The sequence below is a fragment of the Archocentrus centrarchus genome, chromosome 5, assembly GCF_007364275.1.
Source record: "Archocentrus centrarchus isolate MPI-CPG fArcCen1 chromosome 5, fArcCen1, whole genome shotgun sequence".
NCBI lineage: Eukaryota > Metazoa > Chordata > Actinopteri > Cichliformes > Cichlidae > Archocentrus > Archocentrus centrarchus.
The window spans coordinates 4352297-4364725 of record NC_044350.1 but is presented as its reverse complement, the minus strand read 5'-3'; the positions used below and the strand labels follow the sequence as shown (position 1 = coordinate 4364725).

The 12429-nt window shown below is 41.6% G+C and overlaps 1 protein-coding gene across 1 annotated transcript in view; it reads right to left on the bottom strand.

Annotated features, from left to right (window-relative positions):
* Positions 1-1651, bottom strand: part of klhdc8a (kelch domain containing 8A) — a 66253-nt gene extending 64602 nt beyond the window's left edge. Inside the window, exon 1 of the mRNA XM_030729676.1 lies at positions 1574-1651. The gene's annotated coding sequence lies outside the window, so the exon portion shown is untranslated. The remainder of the gene's footprint in view (positions 1-1573) is intronic.
* Positions 1652-12429: the final 10778 nt, after the last annotated feature.

The following is a 12429-nucleotide window of genomic DNA, read 5'->3' as shown; positions in this document are numbered from 1 at the left end:
GGAAGAGAAAGAAATGTCATCTTCCTCCTTTACATCTGTGCTGAGCCTGAACCTAGACAGACTGAAGACAGACAGCCTGGTGAATATTGAGTAAGTGACCTTTTGAGATAAGGCCTGGAAGGTCTTTATATTCACTGTCATCACTGTCATGAGGACTGCAACAATGGATCCATCATCATCAATCATCATTTCTCAGCCTGCGGAAAAAGTTTTGGGAAAAAGAACTAGTGAACTATGAAAAAAGATGTAAACAATCCAAGTCAGTTGCAACTTTATGAGAACCTAATTATACCTTCATGGAGATTTGAATGCTTAGTTTTAGAATAATCTAATCAGAGAAGTGCAGATTAAACTTAATGTACTACTTGTGAGATGATAAAACTATATCCACTATTTATCTTTATATCCAAATATGAGGAACACCAGTCTAAGCCTTCAACTGTGTCTGTTTGCGTATGAATCTGCCTACGGAGTGGGGTTTTCAGCCGATGCAAACATGCTCCTGTGCGGTGCTCCAAAATCCCAGCTGCACTTTGCTCGGTGTGGATGATGCTGTGCATCTGTCAAATACTGATTGTTTAAGAAGTGGGCCGGAACAGGAAGGGAATAACAACAGAATTCACCAGGAATGGGAGAAGCGCGGAAAAAAACCCCAAAACAAATCAAAAAATACAGTATGAAAAGTACACAGAGTGACTGCAGTGGACACTTCATTGTTTTTAACACTCTGCTTCACTTCACCCCTTTGTATGATATAGCTTTGATCTTCTCTGTGACCGGCTGATGGACCAACAGCAGTACATGCAAAGGTACCCCCACACACAGGTTGTACCACATTTTTGACACTGGCCCCATCTGACAACAGAGCTCTCTGCAGGCAGACAAGTTGTCTGTAGCTGCCAACAGACTGCCAACGGACTGCCCAGGCACCACCACTGAACCTTTCCCCTTTCAACTGCATCAGTTCTACCCAAGTTTCTCAATAAGCTGTGTCGTGAATGTGCAGTGACCTTATAGCACAGGTTTTTCATGGCTTCGCTGTATTACAGTTTAAATACTATATAACCCTCCTCATTCACTGGTACTCTGTGCTATTCATTGGCACTATAATACCAATAGTCCTCCTTATTGAAACAGTATTATAACTGTTAAAAAGGTGTTTTGATGTAACAATTTCCAGAATAACCATTAGACAAGTGCAGTTTGTTTTCAGCTTATGGCTGTAATGGAAACTACATTCCAGTGTATAAGGTTAGCGTTTAGTAAAAGTAATGTTTTCTAAAAGACATAAGAGCAATTCATTTAACACAACAGCTAGCCACAAGGCAAAATAAATATGTCAAGTTTTCTTAAAATAGTTTTAATATCAGCCTACCAAACCAAGTCTCATCAACTAGCTGAAGTTAAGAGCAGGTAACTTTCTCGAGGTTTCCACCGTCTCGCCTAAATAATGTAACGTGTCATGAAACACTGCTAGCTAAAGTACCAGCTTTATTTCCCAACTGAGCCGGGAGTCATGTCTATCAGGGAGAGCGATAACATTCCCATTCATTTCCCCTCCGGAGCTACTTACTTTTCCCGTTTCCGTCGCCCCTTTTCTCGGCGTGTGTCGCCTCCGTTTGTCCCTCCTCTCCTCCCTCTGGTACCGAGATGGAAAGAGGGAGAGAGCGAGAGAGAGAGGAAGAGAGGTAACAAGAGGAGGTGAGTCGGGTCCAGGCGGAGGAAGATGAGAGACGAAGCGAGGCGCGCCGCTAAAAGCTCCCACCGCACCGGGAGCGCACAGCGGAGGAGCAGGCGGTAACACGGCTTACAGAGCCTGATATATCGCCATTATGTGGGTCAGAGATGAGCTATTCATCTCCAGTTTACACCGCACAAGTTCATATCCGTTCCCTGTGACGGTATGATCCGAAAAGAAAGAAAAAAAAAGGGGGGGGGGGGGGGGGGGCGTGAGTGTTAACCTATATTTGGTACAGGGGAGCCCACTGACACACTTCAAGTGTTTGAACTGGAAGACACAGAGACTGGTGTCTCTTATGTTCACTGGTCTTTGAGCTGATTTGAGGATTCGGTATAAATACTTTATAGATACACCCAAAGTCATGGGCTATGATGAGTTATGTAATGCAATTTATTTTTCTTTCAGTAATACCCTATTTTGATGCTCTAGACATAGTCCCACACAGTTAGCATGCATTAGCTGATGATATTTTGACATGTCAAAATAGGAAATGCAAAGATCTAATTAAGATCATGATGGATGGCTGCATTCTGTTTAGGTGTGCCAGTTCCAGGGTCCTCTGATACCACACGCTGGCCTGTGTCTTGGGCTTCTGGCGTGCTCATACAGGCCTGGGAGCAAAATGCCAGACTTTTGTACTGCTTATTGATGTCATAATGAAAGAAATGCAACACAGCATGGCATTATACACATGGCAGGTTACGCCACAATATTTGAATGTTCCAAATGTATTGAAATTGATACATCACACTAATAATTATATTGATTTATGATTGATACACATATTCAGCCTATAGACTGCTACGTGCTGCGGGAACAGCTTCAGTGCACATTTCAATTGATGCTCAAAAGAACTCTGGTAGTAGGATTGAACATTATTCCTCCAAATGATATTCCCTCATTTGGTGTTTTTATGATGGTATTGGAGCGTTTTCTCACACATGGTCCAAAGTTTGCCAGAGGTGTTCAGCTTTGTTGGAATCTGGTTACTTCATATTGTGTACATTTTTTAAGGGAGAATGTAAATGCTGAAATCTTTTTGTAGTTTTAGGTTGCCTGTAAGCTACTATGAGCAATAGCAGCTGAAAAAAGATGGATACAGCTACCATTACGTGAAGCATCAACGGTGCTTGAAGGCTGCAGCACGACCACAGTTATTGCAAATGTATACAGTGAACTTGCAGTCGTGTTGCCTTTGATATGGTTGTTTTGAAGACAGGGACCAGGTCTGCAACTCCTTGCAGTCAGTTGCCACCTTAAAGGCAACTTTGGTGCATCAAGATCAGAGAAAGTCTGTAATACGACAGTCAGTCTGCTATCGGTTTATGATTGAATGGGGTCAAGAGGGCAATTATGTGCAATCTCTTTGTGATGACACGGAGATTGATAAATTAACAAAAATTGCAAACATGTTACACAGGAATTGATGTTAAACAGAAATTTACATTAACTACTTACATTCAGAGTCCAGCCAGAACAATTTCTTTATATTTTGTTTCCAAAGAGCCAGACTTTCTTGTAAGTTTTTAAAGTGGTCTTCAGGAGTAGTTCTCCAGGCTTGTGCGATTTTCAGAGGACTTTTTTTGTTTAGCCCCTTGACAATGATCTATGACTCATTCAACCATAAAAAAAAGGCACCTAAATCAAGGAATGAGCTACTGTTGTGTTTACACATAAAAGACAACTTAAAAAAAGAATCGATTTTTAACAGTATCTATTAGCACTTTGTTACTAGCAGCCTGTCACATCCTGCTAAATGATTTTGGCCTTTATTAATAAACATTCTAAACACCTAAATATAGCAAAAAAAAATTATAAGTTAGCTTTAATTTAATTTAAAGATCACAAGTAGCTCTTTTAAACTATATATAAGATGACCTTTTAAGATTTATACATTTTATCATTTATTCTCATTGCCTTTTCTTATTATTTCTTTCTCCTCCCTCCTCATCCTCATCCTGCTCCTCCTCACCTCAAGCTTCATCTCCTGACCTGAAGTCAGGACTCTAACACACAAAGACATACTGTACATAAAGATGCTTATTTATTCCCAATATTGTCAATATTTTCAGGAGATCAGACATGCGACCCTCCCGTCTACAGGCAGCTGACAGGAGCCAGCTGAATAACAATAGCTGGTTATAAGCTAACAGTATACCACCTTTCTGCAGCTCTGATAGCTGATCACTGTTACCTGAAACCATCACTGATTGGTTTCAGCGATGGTCGAAGTAGGGATTGTCCGTAGTGCTGCATTCGCATCTTCTAGTAGACTTTCAGAACTTTCTTCATGTAGTCTTCGTAGACGGCTTTGGGGGGGTCCAGATCCAGGTCCAGGTTTCCAACTTAGCCAGTTGTTATTGGGGCTTGGTGCCTGAGTCTCAGAGTGTGGGGATGATAATATCTCCCCCCTGACCTGTCGTCCTGGCGCCCCCTTGCCGTAGCATTTGTGTTGTACCTCATCAGTCTAGTCGCGATAGCAGTTGCTTCTTGTTGGGACACTGAGCTACTGGCTGTTTTGATGTCAGTCTGAATGTTGGGTGTCGACGAGTCCGACATCCCACATCCTCTTCATGTAACCCCTTTCACTGGGATTACATGTATAGCAGCATTCCAGCAGTTCATCTAAAAAAAGAGAAGGGATTTTGGTTGTAAGCTTGCATTTTTAATGAAGTCATGTATACTTTATCACAAAAAAAATGTCTGACTTTTGTAACAAACAACTGAAACCTTTGGAGAAAGCAGTGTGTTTGTAGCTGTTGTATTCTCCTGATGCATTAGGAGCACCAGCTTCACCAGAACAATATGGGGGCTATGTTGCATTGTACATATTGGCTCACTAACAATACTTTCATGGAAGAGAGCCATCGTTAATGCTTTCCTTATACTGTGATACATTCTAATAAAAAAAGGTCTGCTTCTAACTTTTCTTTTTAATCTCATGTTTCTTTTTCTCGATTCTGTCATAATTTATGCTTGTTTTATTCATATCCACGTGACATAGAAACCTGTTTAGTTCTTTTGATTCGTGCACAGCTGTGTGAGCAAATGAACCAAGACCACAGTGGATCAAAAGATAGGTGAGCGGCCAGCAGTTTCATTTATATGACAATGAACCATAGCCCTTAATACAAGACGCCTTATAGGGCCTGTCAGGAGACACCTCACGGCATCAGCTGCACTGTCCAGCATGAGCAGGGGATTTGAAATTGGACTACATTGTGAAAGACATTTCAAGTAGACAGGACACCTAAAATTGATTACAGAAATCATCACCCTTTGCTGCCCCTCCACCTGGTCACCTCTTCAAGGCAACTGTTGAGTTTTCATGGCTTTTTTCATGGGTCAAAAATTGCTTAACAATAGCAAGAGCACAATCAAAATGTGGGGGAAAAGTTCTACATATTTTGCTAGTTAACTAGACAGTAAACAGTTTTATCTAAAACATGATAAGAATACAGCATGCATTCACAACAACCAGAGGAATCAAAAGTTACTGTCTACACTGCTGGAAATAGAGCTACTTATTGGATGAGTTAGTTACCTAACCCTTTATTACTGTTTGTACTTTACAAACCAGACCAAGCAGAATCAGCTGTGGGTCTAGTGGCACCTTTTTGAGACAATCTTGCTTGAATAATTCCAGACTACCAAAGACAGTTAAACAGTGTTCATTTAGACTCTGCACACTTAGTACGTACCCAGTATGTACAAAAATATTGGGCTAAATACACACCTGTATACACATATACACCTACAGGAACTGATTGACCATGGAAACGCATGCCATGAATCTCCTGGCACACAGTTTTTGTGCTGATATTAATGCCAGAGCAGGTTTGGAACGCTGCAGTTTTTGAGTCAGCAGAGTGTTGGCAACATTTGCACTCTATGTGCCTCAGCACTCAGCGACCCCGCTCTGGGTGGCTGAACTGCTGTGGTTCTGAAATACTTCCACTTTGCAATAATACCGCTTACAGATGATTGTGGAATATCTACGAGGGGAGAAACTCCACAAACTGGCCGATTGCAACAGTGGCATCCATTACAGGATCATGCTTTAATTCAACGAGCTCTTCAGATTGACCCATCCTTTCATAAATGCTGGTAAAAGTAGACTGCATGACTAGGTACTTGATTAAAATACTGAATTATATTTGTGTCAAAAGTGGTGCATGAGATAAAACATAATCACAAGCAAATAATTTAATTTCACAGGTGCAGGTATTCACTGCCGTTCTCACAATTAAATTCCTTGCAGGTAAATTTAACAACCCACTCACGCAGAAACCAAAGAAGCCATCAGTCATGCGAGAGTGTCTGCTTGGCGAGCGCTCTCGCAGGCAGCTCTGCTCTCAAAGCTGAATTCTACTTGCTCAAATCAATCTGACTTTAATTTGTTTGGAGGGCAGAGACCAAATGAACAAGGGCCCTAAGGTGACTGGTCACTTTCAAAGCAGTGACACCACAACCTCTGTGACTGACAGTTTACAGTGTTAAAGTGAGTTACATCATGGCAGCAATATAAGGGTTGGTTTATAACCTGTTTATTCATAGTTTGGAAAATGACGTTTTCTGAATCAACAGGGTTTTTTTTCTTTTTGCTTTGCAGCAGTGAACATACTGACAGCTATCACGGATTACTTAAATGCAGAGGATTTTGTAAAAAAATAACAGATTCTGTCACGTTCTGAAGCCTCTGCACTCCTGTCCCATTAGTCTGTTGAACAGTTTTATCCTTAACCCTATACCGAACCCCCTAACCCTAATCCTGCTTTTGTCTTTCTTGTGGCAGTGGCGCAGTGGGTAGGTGTGAAGCCCACAAGTGTGTGTTCACATGTGGATGTAATTAGAAATAAGCATTTGAATAAGGTGTATAATGCTGTGTTTCAGATATATTTTGTTTGTCTTTATATGGGTCAATTTTTGGTTCACACACTGTGTTAAATATTGAGTGTGTATGCAGTTACTCCGCTCCCACCAGTAGGAGGCACTGTGAGATGGTGGTGTGCCTGCCGCTCGTGCATTCCCCTCATAGCTGAGGAGGAATCAGAGACGACAAACCGCTTCTCCTGTGTCATCTTATTGTTTTCCATTATTCCAGCTATCGGTAAAGCTGCTCACGGGCGCTGTGAACCGGTACCCGTTACATAGGCGCTCGCCTTGCAGCCGGAAGGTTGTTGGTTCAAGCCCCTGTCCCTGCGCTGCGTTGTGTCCTTGGGCAAGACACTTAAACCACATTGCCTAACGGTAGCGCCTGTCTCTGGCTGCATGACCGCAGATGCTCGTCTCTAGATGAGTGATCTGGAACGATCATTTCATTGTGTGCCTTGTGTGCTCAGTGACAATGAGTTGAATCTAACATCTTGCGTGCCACTTTTGACATGTGTAATTCCAGATTTATACACCTGTGATAATGGAAATGAAAACAGAGATTTGTCCATACAGTGTATGTCTGGTATATTTTTATTAAAACAATTTAATTTGGCAGGAGTTGCGCACATTCAAATATAGTATGTAAATCTGAAACATGTATTTACTTTCTGGTATCAGATCCAACACATGCTAATTTCTAATTTTCCAGTTTTCAAAAGATGCAGTTTCTCAATTTCTTTAAAGCACCTCAGAAAGCCCAACTTTAAATTCAGCATCTGCTCTTCCTGCTGCAAAAGATGGTTACTCCAGAAGGAGCTATGTAAAACATTTGCTCACATCATACCAAAATGTAGCATTACATTGAGGCACAAAATTGTCAGCACATGTTCAAGACGGGTTTCTCTAAGGTGGATACCACAGTGGTACAATGGTGAGGACACAGTGGTGCTGTCTCATAGAGCTTCACCCAAGTGATAAAATGTTGTAGCACTGAAGTTACAATAAGCTACTTTAGTCTCTGAGAGTAATGCTCATTGGAGGCATGTTCTTATTTGGCAGAAGGTGAGGCAGTGATGCCTGTCTCCCCACACTACACTGCACAGAGGTTACTGATGATCATGGAGAAGTACTTCGTGGCATGACAGTTTACAGCTAATATCTAACAAAAGAAGCACTCAGTGGGACACCCATCCATCCATCCATCCATCCATCCATCCATCCATCCATCCATCCATCCATCCATCCATCCATCCATCCATCCATCCATCCATCCATCCATCCATCCATCCATCCATCCATCCATCCATCCTTTTCAGGGTTGCAGAGGGGCTGGAGCCTACATGGGGTGGCTGTAGCTCAGTAGGTAGAGCAGGTCACCTACTGATCGGAAGGTCAGCGGTTCGATTCCTGGCTACTCCATGCCAATGTATCCTTGGGCAAGATAGCGACCGTCCTGTCGTAGTATGAATGTGTGTGAATGTTAGTTAATTAAAGTACTTAGCTTAGTAGAAACATGGAAGTGCTTGCATGAATGTGAGTGCATGGGTAAATGTAAACATTTTGTGTAAGCGCTTTGAGTGCTCTGACTGAGTAGAAAAGCGCTATATAAGAGCTAGTCCATTTACCATTTACCCCGGCTGCTGTAAGGTGAGAGGCAGTGTACACCCTGGACAGGTCACCAGTTTGTCGCAGGGCTAACACATAGGGACAGATAACCATTCACATTTACATTCACACCAATTGGCAATTTAGAATCACCAATTAACCTAACCCCACTGAGTGCATGCCTTTGCACTAACCAAAACCCTGTATTCTGATAAAAGCTAAAATGGACTTTATGGTCACTAATGGTAACTTAAAACTTAGAGGGTTAGCTGAATGCTCCCACAAGATGATGATGCAATGGAAATGGCCTTGATTACAGAGATGTGTGTAACTGCTGATTACTGTCCTGACTGCCTTTGGTTTGTGGGTTTGTAGTTACAGCATGCTGAGCGCGAGAAGAGACAGTAGAAACTTGAAATATATTGGTCTGCACTGAGTCAATTTGATTTTTGCAGAGTTTATCTATAACTCATAGGTGATAAACATATTTTTGTGTGTGCCTGCTATTGTGAACACTGTGCCCTAAAAAGGCAACAAGCAGCATGCTTTAAATATGTGTGACATAATCAGCTGGGATCTGATAATTTTAGACAAACCACCCATGCTTTAATAACTAGCTTAAAAGGTATGACTCTTCTAACTCTTTGTCCTCTCACAGTATTTCTTTAGTTAGTGCTCTCTGGGCAGGAAAGGCCACAATTACCCACATTCATCAGTCTAGAATCTGTCAGTCAGGCTGTGGCAGAAAGATAGACAGTCCAGCTTTGGTTACTGTCAGTGCCTCTTGAAAATCAAGCACCCCTTACTTTCTCTGCTTGGCCTTTTTTTTTCCCCCTCCTCCTATCTGACCCCCCCCCCCCCCCCCCCCCCCCCCCCCCCCCCCCCACACACACACACACACACACATACACACATGCACCTTTTTTTTTTTTTTTTTTAAGGCAGACAGAAGGACCATGCCCCAGAAATTCAGCTCTGAAGATGGGTACCAATTCGCTGTCAGCACTGCTGCCTGTCCTCCAGGGACCTAGCCTGAATACAGCACCATCATTTTCTTTCTTTTAGGTCTGGACACACACACACACACACACACACACACACACACACACACACACACACACACACACACACACACACACACACACACACACATCTAAGCATACATACACACACAGCTGTGGCTGTGTAGTTTGGAGCTCATTTCATATGTCTTTTCAACCGCATTATTATTGTCTAAGAGCCTTGGATTTGTGTAGTATCACTGCACTGTATTTTCAGGGTCTCTGAAGCCGCAGAGAGTGAGACAGAGATGACTGTGGAGATGCTGTTGCTGATGACAACTGGCCAGTCACATAATTGGCTTGTCGACATGTCACTCCCTGTCACTGATATTTCCATTGGAGCAGAACACTGGTCTCGGAGAAAGGAATCCACTGCTACATCTATAATTCAATTGGGAGTCAAACTGTCGACAGCCAGCAGTTTTTACTTGGCAAAACTTGGAGCTTATAGTATTTGGCACATGTATGAGGTTTACTGTTACTGCAGGGTTTGTTTCATACCAGGTCAGCAGGAGCAGTAATTGGGGGCCCTAAATTGCTTTTTTCAGACTGTGAAAAACAATTGCTTACTTATAAAGGAAAACTCTGTTTGTAGCAGATTCTCTACTGCACAACTTACCTGTTAGAAGATTCCCTAGTGCTCAGCTTACTTGTTAAGATAAAGGCTCAAGCTGCAAAATGATCCATCTGTCTATTACTGTCAGTGCCTGTCCACACCAGAATTTTCCAGTTTCACCTTATAACTGGATCAAATCTCTTCCCATGAATAAACTGAGGGGTTCAGCTGGAAAGGAGAAAAGAAAATTGCAGCGCACATCAGGGACACATACTGTATATGTGCAATTCAGAGTAGTAACTCATTTAACCAATCAGGGAAGTTCTGTCAGCATAATTTTATACAGGTTCTGTGTATCCAAGTGGGTGAATAATACATTTGGAATATATATAAGCTCAGTCTTGCCCAAAGCTGTTCAACAGATTTCATTAGTCTAGGCAAACTCAATAGCTGACCAACTACTGTTCTACAAATCTCTGAATACATTCATTGACAATGACTTTTTTTCTTTTCCAGAGTCATTATTCCTAAAAATCATCAGTAATCATCAGTGAATGGCAGCTATAGTACTGCAAAGTTTAGGAAATGATCATCATTATTAAAAAGGTAAACTCCAATTACAAGGAACAGAGGGATTATAAACTCAGAGGTGGTATACGCACATGGAACCACCATAAACTTTATGATTCTGAATTAGTACTGAATGTTTATAGTGAACCAGTGGAGACATGTTAATGCGGTCTTACTGGGGTCACAGACAGATCACTGCATGGGCTCTGGAGGCGGTGGGGACTCTTCACATTAACATTTTAAAAATATTGCAATAAAGGGAGTTTCAAAATCCTGTACGATTATAAAATTGTTTCAGTTTTTGTAAACGAGTCCATTAAATAATGGCATAATGATGCAGCTTTAATGCAAATGTCAACTGTTAATGTGGCAACCAACATAAAGAGAGCAAAGAAGGAAAGCCTTTAAGTCTATGGGAGGAAGGAGCACTTAGCAGGTCAACAAAGCATAAACTGTGAGCAGTTGCCTCCTGTGGAGGATACTAATGCTCTTAGCCCCGGGTCACAGGAGGACTGCAGCTATGAGGCAAGTTATAGTGGTGGAGCAGCAGTGCTAGCACTATCATACTGGGACCAGAGGGAAGCTGGCTGTGCCCTCTGGTGCTTTTTTCCCACTACCATGTTGAAATCTGCCAAATCAAATATCTGGATTCATCTGCTGTGGCGACTCCTTCTGGATAAGAAAACAGCTGAAAGTAGCTGCTTCATCTTCATTGGACACTTCTTTTACATCCTAATCCATCATTTTCTTGGAGATACTGAGCTGCAGACTGATGCCACCCCTGAATTACAAGAGAATTTGGTTTCATCTTTACAGAACCGGCGTTGGTGCTAATAAACACACGTTACTAAATTCAGTGATTGGTTACAACAGTGTTTCACCAGCAAGGCGATTTGTTAATTCTCGCGGTGGTCAAGCACACCCTGCTGGTAATACATTGCTATACCACCTGTCAAATGGACAAATAATTTTTGAAGAAATCTTAAGAAAAATGAAAACATTTTAGTAACTTCCACTAAATTCAACTGTGGGGCTTACTCAGTCCAACACAGATCAGAAGAAGACAGGACAGCGGGGGCGTAGAGCATCTGTTTACAAAACATCCCGGAGACAATTTAATAAGCTGCAGTCCAAGCTCATCAGAGAGCCAAATTTCTGATTCTACGTCTTGTTTTGGGTACAGACTGTACTGATTAATTTGTTGACAGCCTTTAGTCTTTCTGGCACCTCTCTGTGGCGAAAAAAAAAAAAAAATCCAATTCATCCGAAGCTTCTTGGTTCGTTCCTTCGCCGTGCAGAAACAGATACATACATCTCCAAGATCCTGGTAATCCTTATGAAAGTATATTAATTGGTGTATTTTTCACTATACTATGTCTTAATTCATGTATCTTAGTACCTCATGAAAAATCACAAGTCCAACTGTGCATCAGAAGTTTTGGGAAAGTCTCTTTCCTATTTCAACATGACAATGCTCCCATAGACATTTCCAGGTCACAGGTTGGTGTAGAAGAATGTGGCAGTTTGGCTCAGAGACTTTGGGTCAACCCTGTGTGAGACACCGTAACACCAAGTGCAAGCCAGGCCTTATTGTACAACACCAGTGTTGGACCTCATGACTGTTCTTACGTCTAAGTTGGATCAAATCCTGGCAGCCAGATTCCAGAACCTGATGCAAAGTGTGTTACAGCAAGAAATGTTGTAATAAGATGCCAAGTTATGCCATTTAGCTGTAATACTGAAATGTCCATGTACTTTTGGTAATGCGATGTAGTGCAAAGAAAAAAGTTTTTAAAGCTGCTTTAAATAAAAGGCTAAAATGATGTATCAAGTTACAGAGGCCTTTATCAGGCTGTAAAATGCTAAAAGACATTGCCATTACATTTTATGTTTCAGATGGGACCACAGTTGAACTACTATGACTACTGCTTCCTACATTATTCATTCACTTCATGTATTAAATTTATAGAAAGATACACTATATAAGATTAAAAGCCTAATAAAAGTTCAGCTGTACTTAG